This window comes from Ranitomeya imitator, chromosome 1 (assembly GCF_032444005.1).
Source record: "Ranitomeya imitator isolate aRanImi1 chromosome 1, aRanImi1.pri, whole genome shotgun sequence".
Lineage (NCBI taxonomy): Eukaryota > Metazoa > Chordata > Amphibia > Anura > Dendrobatidae > Ranitomeya > Ranitomeya imitator.
The window spans coordinates 206,298,615-206,322,053 of record NC_091282.1 but is presented as its reverse complement, the minus strand read 5'-3'; the positions used below and the strand labels follow the sequence as shown (position 1 = coordinate 206,322,053).

At 45.8% G+C, this 23,439-nt stretch overlaps 1 protein-coding gene across 2 annotated transcripts in view; it reads right to left on the bottom strand.

Moving 5' to 3' along the window:
* The window catches only part of SNCAIP (synuclein alpha interacting protein), a 363,994-nt gene extending 347,662 nt beyond the window's left edge, over positions 1–16,332 (bottom strand). The window contains exon 1 of one of the 2 annotated variants that reach the window (XM_069753553.1): positions 16,229–16,332. The gene's annotated coding sequence lies outside the window, so the exon portion shown is untranslated. The remainder of the gene's footprint in view (positions 1–16,228) is intronic. The other variant, XM_069753545.1, reaches the window with a different exon arrangement.
* Between the last annotated feature and the right edge of the window lie 7,107 nt (positions 16,333–23,439).

The following is a 23,439-nucleotide window of genomic DNA, read 5'->3' as shown; positions in this document are numbered from 1 at the left end:
GATTATACAGAGCTCAGCATTCAGAGAAATGGTCGATATGCAACAGATAAAACAGGAATTTGATGAAAAATGCAGCAAGCAGCCCAGTAAGCGACACATTGCTGGAATCAGGGTCTCTGCCCCTAGTTCATGCTGCTCTCAGATAGAGTAGCAAAAACCTGGTGACAGATTACATTTAAGCATTTGTTGCACGGTATAATACAAGAACGGGCTGGAGTATTTTGCACCTCGGGCTCAGAGAACCTTGTATCTGCTCAGTATTTGTCATTCGCTGATTAAGCAATTGTTTAATTTCTAATTTCTTCTAATCAACAGATAAACTTCACAAATACACTGAACATTCCCAATAGTTTCCATTGTGCATAACTCAGGGGATTGCTATTCTTAACCCTTTTGATTCTATGACATGTGATATCCTAGAGGACAGCTGAGTAAAGGGGGGCAGAATTTAAGATGGTATTACCATATTATTTTAATCCAAACATTCTGCTAAGCCTTTTACTAAAAATTCTGTTTCGGATTATGTGTCTTATTAAGCAAATGAAGACACAAAAATCCCCAAACCCTCCAGGAACTAACAGAAAAACATATGCTCCAAACTTAACTCTTTATACAGCAAACTACCACCATTACCAGGCTGGTTACGAGATGAAGGAAACACACACACCTCTCAAGGGACCTGGCAGGAGAAATATTACCATATTATCCTGCAGCGCTGCCCCATGATGGAAAACACTGGTGGGAACTGGAAGCAAAATATCATCCTACATATGATGGAAACCCTAATGCAATGAGGCTATTCAGCGCCTGGCTACCTGCCATGTTTTATTTAGATTGGCTAGATATGCAATTCTAGGACACACTGACCATGAAGGCTCCCTGGCCCTGTGTGTGAGATGGTTAACGTGCTGGGATAAGGTGTTATCTGAGCATGCTCGTGTGCTAAGTGTCTTCCAAGTGCTTGAAAAATATGTTTGAGTCCTTGTGCCCGCATGTCTCGTGGCTGTTCGATTGCCTAACAAACAGGAAATCCATGCATGTGTTGTGGCTGGCGAACAGCCACGGGATATGCAGGCACAAGGACTCAAACATATTTTTGAGCAGGACGATGACACTTGGTTAGCACCTGAGCATGCTCAGATAACACTCATTCGCTCATCACTATTAACTACCAGGACATCAGTATAAAAGCAGCTCATTCAACAGTGGTTTTCAGCCGAGACGGTCGCATCTTGGCACCGTCCTGGTAGAAAACTATTTAGCCCCCAGACATGGATTACGGCATGTGACACAACGACGGACAGGTATGGTATATTGTTGTTTTTTTTATTATACTTTTATTACAGGAGAACGAGGGCTTCGCTGGAATTAAGCGTTGCAGTAAGTATGGTTTAATTGAGATTAATAAAGGAGTCTGTGTAATTTTTACAATTAAAGGATTTTATTCTGGCTGTGACTTTATTTAACATATAACTATAGGATTAGTAATGGATAGGCATCTTATAGACACCTCTCCATTACTAAGCCGTGGGCTTGATGTCACCTGACATTACAGAGGTGACATCAACCCCACAAATATTAACCCCACTTGTCACTACTACAGGGCAAGTGGGAAGCGCTGGGCAAAGCGCCAGAAAAGGTGCATCTAATAGATGTGCCTTTTCTGGGCAGCTGCGGGCTGCTGTTTTTAGGCTGGGGGGCCTATATCAATGGCCCCTTACCAGCCCGAGAATACCAGCCCCCAGCTGTGAGCTTTAGCAAGGCTGGTTGTCAAAAATGGGGGAAACCATTAAATAATTTAAAAAAACAGTGTGGGGACCCCTCTATTTTTGATAACCAACCTTGCTGAAGCTGACAGCTGAGTGTTGCAGCCCTCAGCTATGAGTTTTGCCTGGTTGGTTCAAAAAAATAGGGGGAAACCCATGTCAGGTTTTGTTCATTCATTTATTTCCTTTGATCGTAGGCGGTGGCTGAGGAATGCCCTGATCATCCTTTCCTGCTGTCACTGTTATTAGCGGAGCAGGTGTTGGATGAAGGGAGTAAGAGTCCCAAAAGCCCCTACCTGCTGTCATCGATCGGACTTTAACATAACTCTCATCATTCTCCTCTGCTCACGCCGATTGCCGGCAGAGCAGGGGAGAATGATGAGAGCCGTCTTCAGCACCTGCCACCGGGGAACAGCGCTCACTGTAGCGCTTCTTCCCCGACGGCCGTCCGTGTGACACTGTGTTTATACGGACCCAATGACTTAAATGGGTCCGTGTGATCCGTGCAGCTGCACAAAAACAGACATGTCCACGTGTGGGTCACTCAGACATACGGTCCATGGAAAAAAAGAAAAAACACAGATATGTGCACATACCCATTCATTTGAATGGGTCTATATATGTGTCAGTGTCTCCGGTACATGTGAAAATTGTCACCACACGTACTGGAGACACCGACGTGTGAAAGAGGCCTAATTGAGAGGATGTCACAGCAAAAAACTGGCAGAAAAACAATGATGAATGGGGGCCATGTGTTTACATCTATCCATCAACTTCTAACACCTGAGCATTGGCGGTACCTGGGGTCTGACCCGCGATCTGACTCTGATGACCTATGCCTTAAGAATAGGGTAACTCATCCTGATCTGACCATCGCTTTAGGCTCGTTCTTACATGGTCTCAAATATTGCAGTTCGGTTTCCTTTAGGATATTTTATACTGAATCCATTTTAGACTTGTAGCCTCCCCCTACATGACTGGTGGCCCTCTACATGTGACGTAAAGCTTACCTTAAATAATACCAGAGCACAAACCCAGCAATCTGAAACCACAGAAGCCGCTATTACCAAATTTGGTCTCGAGAAAAGCATGGCAATGAAAATCTAAAATCGATTCCAGAATAATTATTCCAGGCGATTCATGTCAGAGCCAGCTGTGAGCGGAGACGTCAGAACGCCAGGACTATTGAATTAAGACACACTGGTGGTATTAGTCTTGCCCCGGGCTAGATACAATTGTACTCACTCAGCCAGTAAAGAACACAGGTCAGTGTCCCAGACTCTCCGCTACGGAGGGAGAAGCAGTGGAAGCTGTGCACTGGTACCGTCATTGCTGGCCCGCTGCCAGCTCCTCAGGGATTAACAACGCTTTTCATTTTCTTTTCTTGTAAACTCTTTTTGAAGAAAAAATAACTCATTGTTCTTACATTATTCTGTGCGCATAGATTTCATCAAAAGAATTACAATCCTCTTATTTACCCAGTAGGAAAGCACTTTTATGTTCGAAAAGAGTCCAGACAGAATGACTTACGTGGGCCGTAATGGACGAGGACCCGTCCGCTCTCCTGACATTGTGCTGCATGCAAATAATTGCATTGCCCATAAAATTGCAATTCTTACCACTCTACACTGCACTGCTCCTCTAGTTTCTCCCGGAAATGTATGAAAAAACATTTTTCGGACTATAAGATGCACCCCAAATTTTCAGAAGGAAAATGGGGAAAAAAATGAATGCGTCAAATGGGGGTCCAGCCCTGAAAGTAAAGACTAGGGACTATTTGGACAGACAACGAGCGTGTGTCTCTCTGATTATTGCTTCATCGCTTAGGTACATATAAGACAGAACACCCGAGTAGGTTAGAAATCCCTTCTCTAACAGTCTTACAGTCCGAATTCAGCTTAGGCCCCTTTCACACATCAGTTTTTTGCCGTCAGTCACAATCCGTTGGCTCAATTGTGAAAAACTGATGCGACAGATTGTTTTTTTCGATGAATCCGACTAGCGGATCTGGCTAATTGGATTGGAGCATGCTCAGTAAAAAAAAAAACCGGAATCCGTCGCCAGATTCCGTCATTTGACGGATCCGGCGTCACAGGCTTCCATTCTAGCAAACGGACAGTGACGGATCCGTCGCTGTCTGTTTTTTTGACGTACACAAAACGTTACTTTGTCCATTGTCTCCGGCCGCCGGAAACATTTTTTTTCAACAGATCTGGCGAACAACGGATGAAACGTGAGGCCATCCGTCGCTAATACAAGTTATGAGAAAAAAACGGATCCAGCGGCATCAGTCGCCGGATCCATTTTTTTTTCACAATTCGACAGATTGCGACTGATAGCTAAAAACTGATGTGTGAAAGGGGCCTTACCCGGGGGGGGATCGGTAGCACTGGTGGAGCGAAGTCACAGGGGGTGTTTGGTGGTCCGGCGATGATATGACCCAGACTGGTGCACGGTGTGGGGGCTACGGCGACATTTTGTGAAAGCCCAGAGCCCCCGCACATCCATTGCTGCAATGCGGTGGTCTCCGGGAAATCCCATCCCAGTCTGGTGTTGCGCGGGCTACGGGGACATTTTGTGAAAACCCGAAGCCCCCACATTTCTATTGCCTTGATGCTGTGCCCTCCGGGAAAATGGCCACAGGAGGCAGAGCATGCGCAGATTGAGATCTTGGCAACGAGATCTCATCCCGAGGTCTCGGGAGATGAGATCTCGGAGCCGAGTTCTGCACATGCATGTGCTTCAAGAACCTGTTCTAGCTTCTTTTTTTTTTGGCGGATTACAGCCTATGATCAAGTTCACATGTCGGTTGTGAGTTGCGGACCATTTGTCAACAAATTAGAACGGATGCATGTCCAATTTGTATACAATTAATTGTAAGATCAAAATGGCCTATTCAAGTCAATGGAAAAAAGGCGAGCACACAGATGCCATCCATGTTGCTTCCATGTGCTTTCTGGCTTTCACAGTCTTCAGGCTCATTCAGACAAGCAAGTGTCCGGGCCGTGTGCGGTCCATGTGGGAGATGAACAAGACACGGACGGCACAAAGGCCATTACCTAGCATAGAGGGGCATTTTTCCAAACAGACAGATGATCCACATGGGAAAAAAAAAATCACAGTATTCACTATTCTGCTCCGTTTTCTCTTTTCCTGACCAGAATAATTCATTTAATTTACATTGTTCTTCTGCATCTTATGGACCAAAATAATGCATATATTAGGGCTCACTCACACTGCCACCTAACATTGCCAAGTGCTACCTGATGTTTTTCGGCTAGCACTCAGCTCAATGTGGATCTGGGGCAGTACAGATCATGCCAAATTGGCATGGGAAAACATGCTGGGTGCATCCGATGGTCTGATCATGTGCACCCATACAAGTCTATGGGTGTGTTTGAAACTTTGGACTGCACTTAGGCTACGTTCACATTTGCGGTGCGTCGGGTACAACCGCGGCGACCCATGCGCCCCTATATTTAACATGGGTGCGCATGGACATGCGTTTTGTTGCGTTTTGTGACGCATGCGTTTTTTTGGCGCAAGCGTCAGGGCACAGAGGACGCTGCTTGTTGCATTTTTTTGAACTAGAAAAATGAACGCATGCGTCACAAAACGCAGCGTTTTGTTGCGTTTTTGCGTGCGTTGTGTGTTGCGTCGCCGACGCAGCACACAACAACGCAAATGTGAACGTAGCCTTAGATGTCATCCGTGTGCAGTCCGACATCTGCTGACACAGAGAATGCAATTCTCCCATCTGAACGCATCAGATCACACTAAACTCGGAACAAACAATGGCAGAATTTAATTGTTTAATCTGAGTGACATTAAAGGGATTGTCCACTACTTAATAATAATCTTTATTTTTATATAGCGCTAACATATTCCACAGCGCTTTACAGGTTGCACACATTATCATCGCTGTCCCCGTTGGGGCTCACAATCTAAATTCCCTATCAGTATGTCTTTGGAATGTGGGAGGAAACCGGAGAACCCGGAGGAAACCCACGCAAACACGGAGAGAACATACAAACTCTTTGCAGATGTTGTCCTTGGTGGGGTTTGAACCCAGGACTCCAGCGCTGCTGTGCTATAAATTGCGCCACCGTGCTGCCCATACTACTTAAACCAAATGTTCGGCCCTGATAAAATAATAAAGCCTATACTCCCCTCCCGTGCCGACTCCATTCCTGTGGTGTCGGCACTCACGCTCCCTGAGGCCTTGATGTGGTGTTGTGACACCGGCGCCCAATCAGCGATGGCGTCACTGTTTCTGCCGTTGGTCAAACTGCCAACACTGCGGGAACGGAGCAGGCACGAGAGGGGAGTATAGGTGTTATTATTTTATCAGGCCTGAACATTTGGTTTAAGAAGGGGTTGTCCTTGATTCTCTCGCATGAGAAAATTGACTGCCGTGTGACCCCGGCCTAGGAAGGCAGCTTCTGCAACCATCCGAAACAAGTACAAGGAGCCAATCACCTCAGCATTTTATAGATGTGACTGAAGCGTTTTGTACCTTTCTCTGAGCTCATACTATTGGGTAGGAAAAGATTGAGATAAAATAAAAAAAGATGTCACCCTACAGGTAGAAAGTGACACATTAACGAAAAGAAGAGATAAAAATTGGATAAAAAGCCAAGAGCAAAGTGGCTCCTTTTTTTCTTGTGTAACGTGAATCCAGCCTAAATTGATTGCGGACTGACACCATTCTCCTTGTCAGACGGAGACCATGAAATGGGAACGTGTTCTGTCCGTGATAGCTACAGACACCAAACATATGTGAAAAGCGGCGTCTGAATAGGGCCCAGCCTGAGGTTACACAGTCACTTTGGCCATGACACAGGTAGTAAAGCCAAAGATTGCTGTATCCCACTGCGACATTGTAGCATAGTGCAAGTGATTGGGGTCACACTGTAACCAGGACAAGAAAATAGCAAAACATCCAACTGATACAGACTTTTGGGGTCTTGCTTGATGTAGTAGTTTGCAAGTTGCAATGTGACCCTATTCACCTGTGTCACGGCCAAAGTTGCTGTGTAGCCCCAACCTAATGCCCACAGTGTCAGATCTAGGGGCACATTCTATAGACAGTTCACCATATGATAATAGGTCACAGCTATTCTCCAAACTTCCATTTTTTTAAAGGTCTTTACAGCGTTTGTCCCAATGCTGTAGCTTATTAGCTGTTGTAAAAAAACAACTTACTACCTACCATGTCAGCCAGGGCAAGCCGAGAGTTGTACTTTTATAGCAACTGGGGTGATTCAGATCAGGGACCACTGTCATAGATAAATGCTTTGCTTGATCAGCTGGAGAGCAGCCTTCTAAAGCCATTTTCACATGCTGTTCTGTGGCTCAGTGCAGGATGCATATATACCAACGATACAGGTCCACAAAATGGGTTGTGGCTAAACAAATCCTTGCCGAAAAGTGGGATCTTGTTCTGGGTGTATTCCCTTGCCAGAATGTAGTATTATAAATGAAGGTAAGTGCAGCGCCCCAGAGTCCTGGTGGTTGCAGTAATGTTGCTCTGCCACTAAGGGGAGTGATGTTATGTCTGATTGCACTAAAGGAGTTCACCTGACCAGGTATCACAAGCACACATTACACTTCACACTCTGGCCACCAGGGGGAGCAAAAGGCACTATGTATTAGGCCACTCCTCACACTGGTAAAACTGGGGGTCGGATAGGAAGTTAGAACAGAACGCAGCCTGGGAGAGCTCCAGGGAGGACCTGTCAGGGGTGGGTTCCTGACAGGGGCCTAGCAGAAAGGATAGAGAGTGATGGAACCGCGCCTGCACTACCTTGCGGCGGTATCCCAAGGAAGGACACGAAGAGAAGGATATTGTGGAAAAGTGAGAAACGAGATCAAAGCACAAAGGAGAGCCAGTAGGAGTCGTGCCCCGAGAACGGCAACATCCTACTGAGGCGCGTAGCCGGTGACCGGAACACCGAGGGAGTAACTGACTTCAAGCATTACTTCAAATACCGCAGGACAGTTGATTATAGGTTGGCTGTCTACCATACATCACCTAAGAAGACATAGGGGGCAACCGTGGAGAGGGGCATCTCTAGGGTCCCAGAATAGCTTCGAGCCTTCCCGTCAAACGGGTGCGTCCTATCCAGATAAACTTGGGGGACAGAGAGAGAGAGAGAAAGAACGAACACGAGAGTTGTGAGGACTATCCCGAATGCTCAGCAGGGAAGAACTACAACGCACAGGTGCTAGTGGTAGGCACTGATTTCCACCTACAAAGGGAACTCTGGATGTGCCTTCGGACCGGCCGGTCTCAGACAGCCCTGTTGAACGTGCTCTGGATTGAGGATCCCGAAGTCTTCAGTAAAAGGTAAAGAGACTGCAACCCTGTGTCCTCGTTATTAACTGCGCCTCGCATCATCGCCACCTACACTACTGGGAAGCCCTGGGGACACACTTCACCTGTGAGAAGGTATACCATCTAGCTGCCATTCCATCACCCCAGCGGACCCCTGAGCAGCGTCGGTCACCCTGACTGAATACCACAGGTGGCATCACGAATTCCATGACAAACTTACACCACCCTTTCATTGGACGCCCCTTAGCAGGGTCACGGACCGGGTCCAGCCACCGTGACAACCCTAGAACCGAGATAGAGAGGACCGGTACCGAGTAACCCGCAGCCCTGTGTCTGGGGGCGCTCCATAAGCATACATGATGAGGAAATCTGTCAGCAGGCTTTTACTATATAATCTGAGGGCAGCATGAGGTAGGGGTTAAAATACAGATTTCAACCATGTGTCCCTTATCAATCTCTGTGTTGTTTACTTATAATGAAGGATTTATCACCAGGGCATTATCATTGCTGTGACTAGCTGAGTACTCCTTCAACCACGCTCCCTCCTATGATAAGCAGCTCACTGTGCATAGACAATGTACGGTACATACAGAGCCTGGTGTTGGCGGGGGCAGCTTTCTCAGCTCTGCTGCATTCTACATCTAATAACTCAGATTGCACCCTGCAAACTAAGTGACCCATTGTTGGATTCAGGCTGTCTTTTTCAACATCATGCTGCTCGCATATGTAGTAGCAATAACCTTACGGTTATTCAAAATTAAAATTACGGTCTTCAGGATGGAGCCTTAGGCTGTGTTCACAAGTTGCAGTCAGCAGGATTTTTTTTTTTTTTGCCGCAACGTTTTTTTCCTTCAATTTTTGGAAAATCGTAGAACAGCATTACGTTTTTTGGCTGCAGTTGTGGCAAAAAAAAATAATTGCAAAGATAAAAGGTAACACATTGTGTGAGCACGGCCTATCGTATGCGGAGTAATTTCATGCCCTTCTCTCCTCTATCAGATTAATTTAAGGTAATCAGAAGAGAGGATAATGCCAACATGAAAATCCTGAGGAGCTGGATAAGGAGGAAGGTGCCGAGATGCATACGAGAATCCTGGCCATTGTGATAACTGCTACTCTTAACGTACCGTCACACTCAGCAACTTTGCAAAGAGAACGACAACAATCCGTGACGTTGCAGCGATCTGGATAGCGATCTCGTTGTGTTTGACACGCAGCAGCGATCTGGATCCCGCTGTGCCATCGCTGGTCGGAGCTAGAAGGCCAGAACTTTATTTCGACACCAGGTCGGTGTGTATCGTCATGTTTGACATCAAAAGCAACGACGCCAGCAACGAGCATAGGGCCCCTAGATATGTGTCGGATCAGTACACTCCGGCTGTTTGACATGGAGCTAACAACTAGCGAGAACGAGAAGTGAGTCACCGTTACGTCACTGGATCGCTCCTGCATCGTTCTGGAGTTGCTGTGTTTGACGTCTCTACAGCGACCTAAACTGCGACGCTCCAGCGATCGGCTCGTTGTCTATATCGCGGCAGCGTCGCTGAGTGTGACGGCACCTTTAGGCCACATGTCCATTTTTCATGATAGTACATCTGCCTATTAAAGTCTATGGGCTTGGTCATAGACCAGAAAAGCAGAGGTATCATGACTCAAAGCTCAAACTCACCCATTCATAGTGATGGCTTTGTTTTTATAGTTTAATAGGTTGGAGAAGCTTGAAATTTTACTTTTACTGCATCTGGGAAAATTGATGCCACACTGACAGTAAAAAGACACACGGACCAAAAATGGATGAGAATCAGATAAAATCTGCACGTTTTTTCTCATATGCAGAAAAAAAGTTAACGTCTAAATTAAGCCAAAAATGAATATATCTGGATATTTATGAAAGTTCCATAAAACAAAACGAACAAACAAAAAGTCTGTTGTCCAAATCTATATGATGAAAGGCAGTTAAGTGCTACTAGCAACGTCTGGGAGAGATTTACTTGGAACATAGGAGAGAAAAGTAATTGCATATAAATTGTAAAAAGTGTCGCCAGCTTCATTATAAAGTACTCCGCAGCAGATTTAAAGGGTCTGAGCTTTACGTGGGCAACTTTCCATATCCCAAGTGTTGATGACTTACATCTTCCATAATCCTCAGCCTGTCGCTGGCTGCTAGCACATCACGTGAGACCTAATAGCTACAGATCTGAAAAAGCCAAAATTACAGTGAAAATGGGCCACTGGTTATGGAGCTTGTTATATCCCATGAAATTGCTGTTTTTAATCAATTCGATAACATAACGTTTGGTAAAATGTTCTGTTCAACAACAGTTAAATATTTTCTGCAATATTACCTTTAAAAAACAGTGGTACATGACACCGGTACTCAGACAGCACAGTGGATGGTACATGACACCGGTACTCAGACAGCACAGTGGATGGTACATGACACCGGTACTCAGACAGCACGGTGGATGGTACATGACACCGGTACTCAGACAGCACGGTGGATGGTACATGACACCGGTACTCAGACAGCACGGTGGATGGTACATGACACCGGTACTCAGACAGCACAGTGGATGGTACATGACACCGGTACTCAGACAGCACGGTGGATGGTACATGACACCGGTACTCAGACAGCACGGTGGATGGTACATGACAGCGGTACTCAGACAGCACAATGGATGGTACATGACAGCGGTACTCAGACAGCACAGTGGATGGTACATGACACCGGTACTCAGACAGCACAGTGGATGGTACATGACACCGGTACTCAGACAGCACAGTGGATGGTACATGACACCGGTACTCAGACAGCACAGTGGATGGTACATGACACCGGTACTCAGACAGCACGATAGATGGTACATGACACCAGTACTCAGACAGCACGGTGGATGGTACATGACACCGGTACTCAGACAGCACGGTGGATGGTACATGACACCGGTACTCAGACAGCACAGTGGATGGTACATGACACCGGTACTCAGACAGCACAGTGGATGGTACATGACACCGGTACTCAGACAGCACAGTGGATGGTACATGACACCGGTACTCAGACAGCACAGTGGATGGTACATGACACCGGTACTCAGACAGCACGATAGATGGTACATGACACCAGTACTCACACAGCACGATGGATGGTACATGACACCGGTACTCAGACAGCACAGTGGATGGTACATGACACCGGTACTCAGACAGCACAGTGGATGGTACATGACACCGGTACTCAGACAGCACAGTGGATGGTACATGACACCGGTACTCAGACAGCACAGTGGATGGTACATGACACCGGTACTCAGACAGCACAGTGGATGGTACATGACACCGGTACTCAGACAGCACGATGGATGGTACATGACACCAGTACTCACACAGCACGGTGGATGGTACATGACACCGGTACTCACATGGCATGGTGGGTGGTACAGGACATGTGATACTCTGCACTGATCAGATGATGTATGTGATATTCTGCACTGGTCATATAATGTATGTGATACTCTGCACTGATCAGATGATGTATGCGATACTCTGCACTGGTCATATGATGAGTGTAATACACTGCACTGGCTATATAATGTATGCGATACTGGTCACATGATGTGTGTGATACTCTGCACTGGTCATATGATGTGTGTGATACTCTGCACTGGTCATATAATGTGTGCGATACTCTGCACTGGTCATATAATGTGTGCGATACTCTGCACTGGTCATATAATGTGTGCGATACTCTGCACTGGTCATATAATGTGTGCGATACTCTGCACTGGTCATCATATAATGTGTGCGATACTCTGCACTGGTTATATAATGTATGCGATACTCTGCACTGGTCATATGATGTGTGTAATACTCTGCACTGGTCATATAATGTATGCGATACTCTGCACTGGTCATATGATGTGTGCGATACTCTGCACTGGTCATATACAGTTGTGGCCAAAAGTATTGACACCCCTGCAATTATTATTATTATTATTTATTTATATAGCACCATTATTTCCATGGTGCTGTACATGCGAAAGGGGTTACATACAGGGTTATAGATATCGTTTACAGTAAATAGGTTTACAGTGACAGACTGGTACAGGGGGGAGAGGACCCTGTCCTTGCGGACTTACATTCTATGGGATAGTGGGGAAGAGACAGAAGATAGGGGTGAGACGGCGGCTCTGGCAGCGGCAATTCTGTCAGATAATACTCAGTTTCTTCCCGAAAATGATTGCAAACACAAATTCTTTGTTATTATTATCTTCATTTAATTTGTCTTAAATGAAAAAACACAAGAAGAATAAAGCCAAATTGGATAGAATTCCACACCAAACATAAAAAGGGGGTGGACAAAAGTATTGGCACTGTTCGAAAAATCACGTGATGCTTCTCTAATTTGTGCAATTAACAGCACCTGTAACTTACCTGTGGCACCTAACAGGTGTTGGCAATAACTAAATCACACTTGCAGCCAGTTAACCAGGGCCGGCCCAAATGTATAGGCGAACTAGGCAGCCGCCTAGGGCGCCGACCCAAAGGGGGCGCCAGAGAAAAAACAGAAAAAATTATAAAAAATCTTTTCAAAAGGCAAAAAGTTTTAAGGATGGAAAGAAAAGTGTACATAAATTTTTTTACCATAAATTTAAAAGAAAAACCGTTGAGCTTCAATTTACGCACGGAAAGGAGGCGCTAAACTACAGACGTGAGTCGTTTGCATCGTCTGCTGACAGGTGTTTGATCCCGCGCGCTTATTTTGCGCCTAAAGGTACCGTCACATTTAGCAACGCTGCAGCGATATAGACAACGATGCCGATCGCTGCAGCGTCGCTGTTGAGGTCGTTGTGTGGTCGCTGGAGAGCTGTCACACAGACAGCTCTCCAGCGACCAACGATGCCGAGGTCCCCGGGTAACCATTGGGTTACTAAGCGCAGGGCCGCGCGTAGTAACCCGATGTTTACCCTGGTTACCATTGTAAAAGTTAAAAAAAAAAAACACTACATACTTACATTCCGATGTCTGTCCCCCGGCGTCAGCTTCCCTGCACTGAGTCAGCGCCGGCCGGCCGTAAAGCAGAGCACAGCGGTGACGTCACACACGCCGATTCAGCGATGTCAGCGGGTGATCCAGCGACGAAATAAAGTTCTGGCCTTCTAGCTCCGACCAGCGATGTCACAGCAGGATCCTGATCGCTGCTGCGTGTCAAACACAACAATATCGCTATCCAGGACGCTGCAACGTCACGGATCGCTATCATTATCGTTGTTAAGTTGTTCAGTGTGAAGGTACCTTAAATTTTCAAATACTGGCAAAGCAAACAACCAAAAATGCACACTTAGCATACACTACACTAAGGGGGCGCCCGAGAGAAAAAAATATGTATACTTAAATTTAATTTATATCCCAAGTTTTCATCTACTGCCAAGAATAGTAGGGGCGCAACAAAATAGTTTCGCCTAGGGCGCCGTAATCTCTCGGGCCGGCCCTGCAGTTGACATGGATTAAAGTTGACTTAACCTCTGTCCTGTGTCCTTGTGTGTACCACATTGAGCATGGAGAAAAGAAAGACCAAAGAACTGTCTGAGGACTTGAGAAACCAAATTGTGAGGAAGCATGAGCAATCTCAAGGCTTCAAGTCCATCTCCAAAGACCTGAATGTTCCTGTGTCTACCGTGCGCAGTGTCATCAAGAAGTGTAAAGCCCATGGCACTGTGGCTAACCTCCCTAGATGTGGACGGAAAAGAAAAATTGACAAGAGATTTCAACACAAGATTGTGCGGATGTTGGATAAAGAACCTCGACTAACATACAAACAAGTTCAAGCTGCCCTGCAGTCCGAGGGTACAACAGTGTCAACCCGTACTATCCATCGGCATCTGAATGAAAAGGGACTGTATGGTAGGAGACCCAGGAAGACCCCACATCTTACCCTGAGACATAAAAAAGCCAGGATGGAGTTTGCCAAAACTTACCTGAAAAAGCCTAAAACGTTTTGGAAGAATGTTCTCTGGTCAGATGAGACAAAAGTAGAGCTTTTTGGGCAAAGGCATCAACATGTTTTGGGGTTGCTTTGCTGCCTCTGGCACTGAACTGCTTGACCGTGTGCATGGCATTATGAAGTCTGAAGACTACCAACAAATTTTGCAGCATAATGTAGGGCCCAGTGTGAGAAAGCTGGGTCTCCCTCAGAGGTCATGGGTCTTCCAGCAGGACAATGACCCAAAACACACTTCAAAAAGCAACAGAAAATGGTTTGAGAGAAAGCACTGGAGACTTCTAAGGTGGCCAACAATGAGTCCAGACCTGAATCCTATAGAACACCTGTGGAGAGATCTAAAAATGGCAGTTTGGAGAAGGCACCCTTCAAATATCAGGGACCTGGAGCAGTTTGCCAAAGAAGAATGGTCTAAAATTCCAGCAGAGCATTGTAAGAAACTCATTGATGGTTACCGGAAGCGGTTGGTTGCAGTTATTTTGGCTAAAGGTTGTGCAACCAAGTATTAGGCTGAGGCTGCCAATACTTTTGTCTGGCCCATTTTTGGAGTTTTGTGTGAAATGATCAATGTTTTGCTTTTTGCTTCATTCTCTTTTGTGTTTTTTCATTTAAGACAAATTAAATGAAGATAATACCAAAGAATTTGTGATTGCAATCATTTTCAGGAAGAAACTGAGCATTATCTGACAGAACTGCAGGGGTGTCAATACTTTTGGCCACAACTGTAATATATGCAATACTCTGCACTGGTCATATAATGTGTGTTATACTCTATACAGCTCACAGCGCAAAAATATATTTCCTGAAGCCAAACATCTGACTTATTCACATGATAGATGATAAGTGTCCGTTACCTGTTCTCCATAATAATGGGGCGGAGGGGCAGTCGGACATGTGCTCCCCCACCACAGTAGAATTATGCTGGCTGGGTGGACATAGCCCGTGTAGTGTTTACATCCATTATACCGGACTGCGCCTGCATTCAAGTGGGCACAGGGGACCTCTTCTCTCATGGTCAGTGGGGGTCCAGTACTTACATCTTGATTACTATGTAAGCCCAGTAAGGGAGGAGAATCCACAGATCGGCACACTGGCCGTCCCACCTTTCCACAGTCCAGAGGAGGCACCGGGCTCCTGGTGGGATCTGCGCTATGGGGCCATCTTCCAGTGATGATGATATGGCCCCTGTCAGACGGCACATGACATACCCCACTGAGGGACTTGGGAAAAATCCCTTGTCCTCCACAGTCCTGAAAGCACCGTGACCTCAGCACACACACTTTGTTCAGACAAATGGAATAAGCATCCTGCTGCATCAGTAATGGAAAATGACAAGGGGGCTCCCACCGATTGTCAAGGGGTCCGGAAAAAAGTCCTACATGCAGAACTTTTGCTTCCATTGTAAAAATTGGAACGGAGGAGGACCCCAGAATATTCAATGGGCCCCCTCTGCTTCCCTTCACATGACTGATGCAGCAGATCACTTACTCCATGTCTGCTCCTATAGCGGACGGATGAGCCTGACGGACCCGTGACCGACCTGAGGGCATCCAGGGTGACGGACACTGCGGGAGGCGTCTCAGGTCCTTGGGTGGCACACGAGCCCGTGGTGGGGTCAGGCCAGATGCCAGACCTGTTCTGGTGCCCCCAGTAATCAGGGCCCCTGGCGGGCCACACGTCACTCATCACACCTCAGCCTGGTGGGCGAGTGACCTTCACACCCTACAGGATCCTGGGCCAGACCAGGGCAGCTGTGCCCCAACAGTGGGGGGCGGCGGACTGCTCTAGGGGGGCAACAGTCACCCCATCACCTCAGAGGGCAGCCATCATAGCCAGTGCTGGCCCCGGGGCTGAGGGCGAGCAGCCATCACTACACACAGCCGTACACTGACAGCCCAGGGCGCAGGATGCAGCAGAGCTCGCCCCGCCGATATTACGTGATATTACCCCGCCGCAGCCCAGGTAGGAGGATGGGACCAGCCTGCATCACCCGAGAACAAAGCTCCGGGCGGCGTTACCATGGATACAATCAGCCAGCATCTGCTGCCGGGGCCTCACACTGGACCAGCCGCACACATCCCGCCAGCAGCAGTCACCCGCACCAGCGCGACCACAAGTCACCTTTGTCTCCTCTGCTGGAGGGGTCCCGGCTCCGTCTGTAGCGAGAAGCACATCCACAGCTCACAGCACAGCGGCCTCCCCGGCACTGAGCGGCCGCCGGCCCCAGCGTGCACGCAGAGGGTTAATCCTGGCAGGAGGACACGCCCCCGGTGACTGATTGGCTTCAGCTGTGTACTAGAGTCCCGCCCCGCACTGTTCCAGACCACGCCCGCCTGGAGTTTGATGCTGCAGAACTAAAACCAGTGAAGAGACATCGTGTGTGTGTGTGTGTGTGTGTGTGTGTGTGTGTGTGTGTGTGTGTGTGTGTGTGTGTGTGTGTGTGTGTGTGTGTGTGTGTGTGTGTGTGTGTGTGTGTGTGTGTGTGTCAGACACAGTGTCTGCCAGTGAGTGTGACAGTGTGTGTATATGTGAGTGTGTGTGGCAGTGTATATATGACTCTGTGTGTGTGACTGACCATGTGTGAGACAGTGCGTGTGTGTGAGTGACCGTGTGTGAGATAGTCTGTGTGTGTGAATATGACAATGTGTGTATATGTGTGTGTGACCGTATGTGTGTGTCAGACACACGTTTCTGTCTGGTGCAATCCCCATTAGGAAATGTGCTCCACTCTTGTTAATGCCATCCAGTGCACATCTTGCCACATGTATGCAGTCCTTGAGCAGCCGGTCGAGGGTGCATACTGCTGTGCGAGATGTGAGCACGTTGTGCATTTGGAAGCAATGATTTTGAATCTAAATGTGCAGCTGGCAACACTGAGATCCATAGACAATATGGAGAGGAGTCTTCTGCTCACGGAGCAGACGCTCAATGGGATAGATGAGGGGGGGGATGGTAGGATGGAGCCGCAGGACAGTGAAGTAGCAAGGTGGGTGACAGGAAGCAGGTTAGAGGGAAGAGTGCCAGGGAGGCTAGTCCTGATCTGACACACCCCAATAAGTTTGCTAAGTTGGCAGATGAGGGGGGGTGCCAGTACAGGGGTAGCACAGCTGCAGCCAGGCATTTCCTCTGAAAGCCGGAGGAGTGACTGCTCCAGTAAGGAGGGAAATAGGAGAGCAGGGCAGGCCAGACAGGTGCTGGTAGTGGGCGACTCAATTATTAGGGGAACAGATAGGGCAATCTGTCACAAAGACAGGGATCGTCGAACGGTGTGCTGCCTTCCTGGCGCTCGAGTCCGACACATCGCTGATCGGGTGGACAGATTACTGGAAGGGGCTGGTGAGGACCCAGCGGTCATGGTGCACATTGGCACAAATGACAAAGTTAGAGGTAGGTGGAAGGTCCTTAACCCCTTAGTGACCGAGCCAAATTTTTTAAATCTGACCAGTGTCACTTTATGTGGTAATAACTCTGCAACGCTTCAACAAATCCCAGTGATTTTGAGATTGTTTTTTCGTGACACATTATACTTTATGATAATGGTAAATTTTGTTCAACATTTTTTGTGTTTATTTATAAAAAATATCAAAAATTTGAGAAAAATGTTAAAAAATTAGCAATTTTCTAAATTTGAATGATTATCCCTTTAATCCAGATAGTCATACAACAGCAAACCATTAATAAATAACATTTCCCACATGTCTGCTTTACATCAGCACCATTTGTAAAATGTTATTTTATTTTGTTAGCATTTTAGGAGGTTTAAAAATGTAGCAGCAATTTTTCATTTTTTCAAAGAAATTTACAAAATTTATTTTTTTAGGGACTTATCCATGTTTGAAGTGACTTTAGGGGTCCCATATATTGGGAAACCCACAAACGTGATACCATTTTAAAAACAGCACCCCTAAGCATATTGAAAACTGCTGTCAGGTAGTTTATTAACCCTTCAGGTGCTTTACAGGAATTAATGCAAAGTGGTATGACAGAAATGAAAATGTGTATTTTTACCACCTAAATGTTGCTAACTTCTAAACAGATTACTACAGCCGTCAGACTCTAAGGCCACTATTTGGTCATGAATTGCTATGGCAAACATCAGGACCACAAAATCATGATCTGAGGGCACCAATTGTGACAAAGAAGAAGCCCCCACACTCTGTTAACCATTTATAATGATGTAGTCACTATTGACAGCAGCATCTAATCCACAAAGCACTCCATGGCTCAGCACCACCCTACATCTCCTCCCTGGTATCAGTCTACCACCCTACCCGTGCCCTCCGCTCCGCTAATGACCTCAGGTTAGCATCCTCAATAATCAGAACCTCCCACTCCCGTCTCCAAGACTTTACACGTGCTGCGCCAATTCTTTGGAATGCACTACCTAGGTTAATACGATTAATCCCCAATCCCCACAGTTTTAAGCGTGCCCTAAAAACTCATTTGTTCAGACTGGCCTACCGCCTCAATGCATTAACCTAACGATCCCTGTGTGGCCTATTTATAATAAAAAAAAAATTAAAAAAAAAGGTTCCTCGCATCATGTTCTCATACACTTTATGCAGTATTAGCCCTCTGTGTCTGTACTGCTACATACTTAGGCAGGTAACTGGTTCATGCAGCTTTACATGAACACCTGAGCCTTACACTATAGCTGGTCCGAATAACTAAAGCAATTGTTACCATCCACCTCTCGTGTCTCCCCTTTTCCCCATAGTTTGTAAGCTTGCGAGCAGGGCCCTCACTCCTCCTGGTATCTGTTTTGAACTGTATTTCTGTTATGCTGTAATGTCTATTGTCTGTACAAGTCCCCTCTATAATTTGTAAAGCGCTGCGGAATATGTTGGCGCTATATAAATAAAATTATTATTATTATTATTATCTAAGGGGTTAAACAGATTTAGATGGTGCAAATACTGATCGTGGCTGGTACAGCAAGTTGTCAGCTATAGTGTACAACCGACAGATGCTGGATTGTCATCTGTATGGGGAGGCTATTCTCTTATATCTCAGGTCAGTTAACCCCTTCACCCCAAAGCCTGTTTTCACCTAAGTGACAGGGCCAATTTTTACAATTCTGACCACTGTCACTTTATGAGGTCATAATTCTGAAACGCTTCAACGGATCCTGGTGATTCTGACACTGTTTTCTCGTGACATATTGTACTTCATGATAGTGGTAAAACTTCTTCGATATGACTTGCATTTATTTGTGAAAAAAACAAAAATTTGTCGAAAATTATGAAAATTTAGCAATTTTCAAACTCTTAGTTTTTATACCCTTAAATTAGAGAGTTATATCACATAATATAGTTAATAAACAACATTTCCCACATGTCTGCTTTACATCAGCACAATTTTGGAAACATAATTTTTTTTTGTTAGGACGTTATAAGGGTTAAAAGTTGACCAGCGATTTCTCATTTTTGCAACAAAATTTGCAAAACCATTTTTTTACGGACCACCTCACACTTGAAGTGACTTTGAGGGGTCTATATGACAGAAAATGCCCAAAAGTGACACCATTCTAAAAACTGCACCCCTCAAGGTACTCAAAACCACATTCAAAAAGTTTATTAACCCTTCAGGTGCTTCACAGGAATTTTTTGAATGTTTAAAAAAATTGAACATTTAACTTTTTTTTCACAAAATTTTTACTTCAGGTCCAATTTGTTTCATTTTACCAAGGGTAACAGGAGAAATTGGACCACAAAAGTCGTTGTACAATTTGTCCTGAGTACGCCGATACCCCATATGTGGGGGTAAACCACTGTTTGGGCACATGGCAGAGCTCGGAAGGGAAGGAGCGCCATTTGACTTTTCAATGCAAGATTTGCTGGAATTGAGATCGGAGCCCATGTCACGATTGGAGAGCCCCTGATGTGCCTAAACAGTGGAAACCCCCACAAGTGACACCATTTTGGAAAGTAGACCCCGTAAGGAACTAATCTAGATGTGTGGTGAGCACTTTGAACGTCCAAGTGCTTCACAGAAGTTTATAATGTAGAGCCGTAAAAAATTTTTTTTATTAATTTTCACAAAAAATGATCTTTTTGCCCCAAATTTTTTATTTTCCCAAGGGTAAAAGGATAAATTGGACCCCAAAAGTTGTTGTGCAATTTGTCCTGAGTGCGTCGATACTTCATATATGGGGATAAACCACTGTTTGAGCGCATGGCAGAGCTCGGAAGGGAAGGAGTGCCATTTGACTTTTCAATGCAAAATTGGCTGGAATTGAGATCGGACGCCATGTCGCATTTGGAGAGCCCCTGACGTGCCTTAACAGTGGAAACCCCCCACAAGTGACCCCATTTTGGAAAGAAGACCCCCTAAGGAACTTATCTAGATGTGTGGTGAGCACTTTTAACCCCCAATTGTTTCACTAAAGTTTAGAATGTAGCATTGTGAAAATTAAAAAATCATTTTTTCTTTCCACAAAATGATGTTTTAGCCCGCAATTTTTTTTTTCCCAAGGGTAACAGGAGAAATTGGACCCCAAAAGTTGTTGTCCAACTTGTCCTGAGAACGCTGATACCCCATATGTTGGGGGGAACCACTGTTTGGGTGCACGGCAGAGCTCGGAAGGGAAGGAGCGCCAGTTGAAATGCAGACTTAGATGGATTGGTCTGCAGGCGTCATGTTGCATTTGCAGAGCCCCTGATGTACCTAAACAGTAGAAACCCCCCACAAGTGACCCCATATTGGAAACTAGACCCCCAAAGGAACTTATCTAGATGTGTTGTGAGAGCTTTGAACCAACAAGTGTTTCACTACAGTTTATAACGCAGAGCCGTGAAAATAAAAAATATTTTTTTTTCCACGAAAATGATATTTTATCCCCTATGTTTTTATTTTCCCAAGGGTAACAGGACAAATTGGACCCCAAAAGTTGTTGTCCAACTTGTCCTGAGAACGCTGATACCCCATATGTTGGGGGGAACTACTGTTTGGGCACACAGGAGAACTCGGAAGGGAAGGAGCACTGTTTTACTTTTTCAAAGCAGAATTGGCTGGAATTGAGATCGGACGCCCCCTGATGTGCCTAAACAGTGGAAACCCCCAATTATAACTGAAACCCCAACCCTAACCCTAACCCTAACCCTAGCCCTAGCCCTAGCCATAACCCTAGCCCTAACCCTAGCCCTAGCCCTAGCCATAACCCTAGCCCTAACCCTAGCCCTAACCCTAGCACTAATGGGAAAATGGAAATAAATACATTTTTTTACATTTTATTATTTTTCCCTAACTAAGGGGGTGATGAAGGGGGGTTTGATTTACTTTTATAGCTTTTTTTTGGCGGATTTTTATGATTGGCAGCTGTCACACACTAAAAGACGCTTTTTATTGCAAAAAATAGTTTTTGCATCACCACATTTTGAGAGCTATAATTTATCCATATTTTGGCCCACAGAGTCATTTGAGGTCTTGTTTTTTGCGGGACGAGTTGACGTTTTTATTGGTAACATTTTCGGGCAGATGACATTTTTTGATCACTTTTTATTCCGATTTTTGGGAGGCGGAATGAACAAAAACCAGCAATTCCTGAATTTCTTTTAGGGGGGGCGTTTATACCGTTCCACGTGTGGTAAAATGGATAAAGCAGTTTTATTCTTCGGGTCAGTACGATTACAGCGATACCTCATTTATGTAATTTTTTTTATGTTTTGGCGCTTTTACACAATAAAAACTATTTTATATAAAAAAATAATTGTTTTTGCATCGCATTATTCTGAGAGCTATAACTTTTTATTTTTCTGCTGATGATGCTGTATGGCGGCTTTTTTTTTTGCGGGACAAGATGACGTTTTCAGCGGTACCATGGTTATTTATATCCATCGTTTTGATCGCGTGTTATTCCACTTTTTGTTCGCCTGTATGATAATAAAGCGTTGTTTTTTGCCTTGTTTTTTTTTTTTTTTTTGCGGTGTTCTCTGAAGGGGTTAACTAGTGGGATAGTTTTATAGAGCGGGTCGTTACGGACGCGGCGATACCAAATATGTGTACATTTATTTTTTTATTTTTTTTTTACATAAATAAATGGATTTATTGGGAAATGTTTTTTTTTTTTTTATTTGGGGATTTTTTTTAATTTTTTTTTGCACATTCTATTTTTTTTTTTTTTTTACTTTCTAACATTGTCCCAGGGTGGGACATCTCTGTATTAGATCAGATCGTTGATCTGACACTGTGCATAGCACACTGTCAGATCAACGATCTGACAGGCAGCTTAGCTGGTTCTCCAGCGCCTGCTCTCAGCAGGCGCCGGCTAGCCAGGTCACTTCATGACCCGGAAGGAGTCCGGCGGCCATCTTGGATCCGGGGACTCCTTCCGGGTCACCGGAGCAACGCGATCTCATTGCGTTGCTCCGGTGGGAGAGCGCAGGGAGCCCCCGTCCCTGCGCGATCCCCCTCTATGCCGCTGTCACTACTGACAGCGGCATCAGAGGGGTTAAATGCCCGCGATCGGCGATAGCGCCGATCGTGGGCATTGCTGCGGGGTGTCAGCTGTCGTATACAGCTGACACCCGCACCCGATCACCGCGGCGCTCAGCGCGAGACCGCGGTGATCGGTGCGCCGTACTAGTACTGCTGCTGGCACTAATGCAGTGTCGGCAGCGCAGTACTAGTACGGCGCATGTCGCGAAGGGGTTAAAAGATGTATTGGCGGTCATTAATTAAAGATGATTTCAGGGAATTAGGCTGCAAGCTGAAAGCAAGGACCTCCAACGTGGTATTTTCTGAAATACTGCCTGTACCACGTGCCACGCCAGAGAGGCAATGGGAGATTAGGGAGGTTAATAAGTGGCTCAAGAATTGGTGTAGGAAGGAGGGGTTTGGGTTCCTTCAGAACTGGGCTGACTTCTCAGTTGGCTACAGGCTCTACGCTAGGGACGGGCTGCATCTCAATGGGGAAGGGGCAGCTGTGCTGGGGAGAAAATGGCTAGAAGGTTGGAGGAGTGTTTAAACTAGGGATTGGGGGGAGGGGAAGATAGTGCAGATAGAGACCTGGGCACAAATAAGGAAGATGGGGGTGGCGGTGGCATGGGGGGTGGGGTTAGAACACTTAATAATTTAAGAAAGAATAGAGGTACAGAGAGATACATAAAATGTATGTATACTAATGCCAGAAGCCTCGCCAACAAAATGGATGAATTAGAATTAATGTTGTTGGAGCATAATTATGACATGGTGGGGATATCTGAAACGTGGCTGGATGAGAGCCATGACTGGGCTGTTAACTTGCAGGGCTATTGCCTTTTCAGAAATGACCATACAGATAAGCGAGCGAGGAGGAGGGATGTGTTTATATGTAAAATCGTCCTTAAAACCCA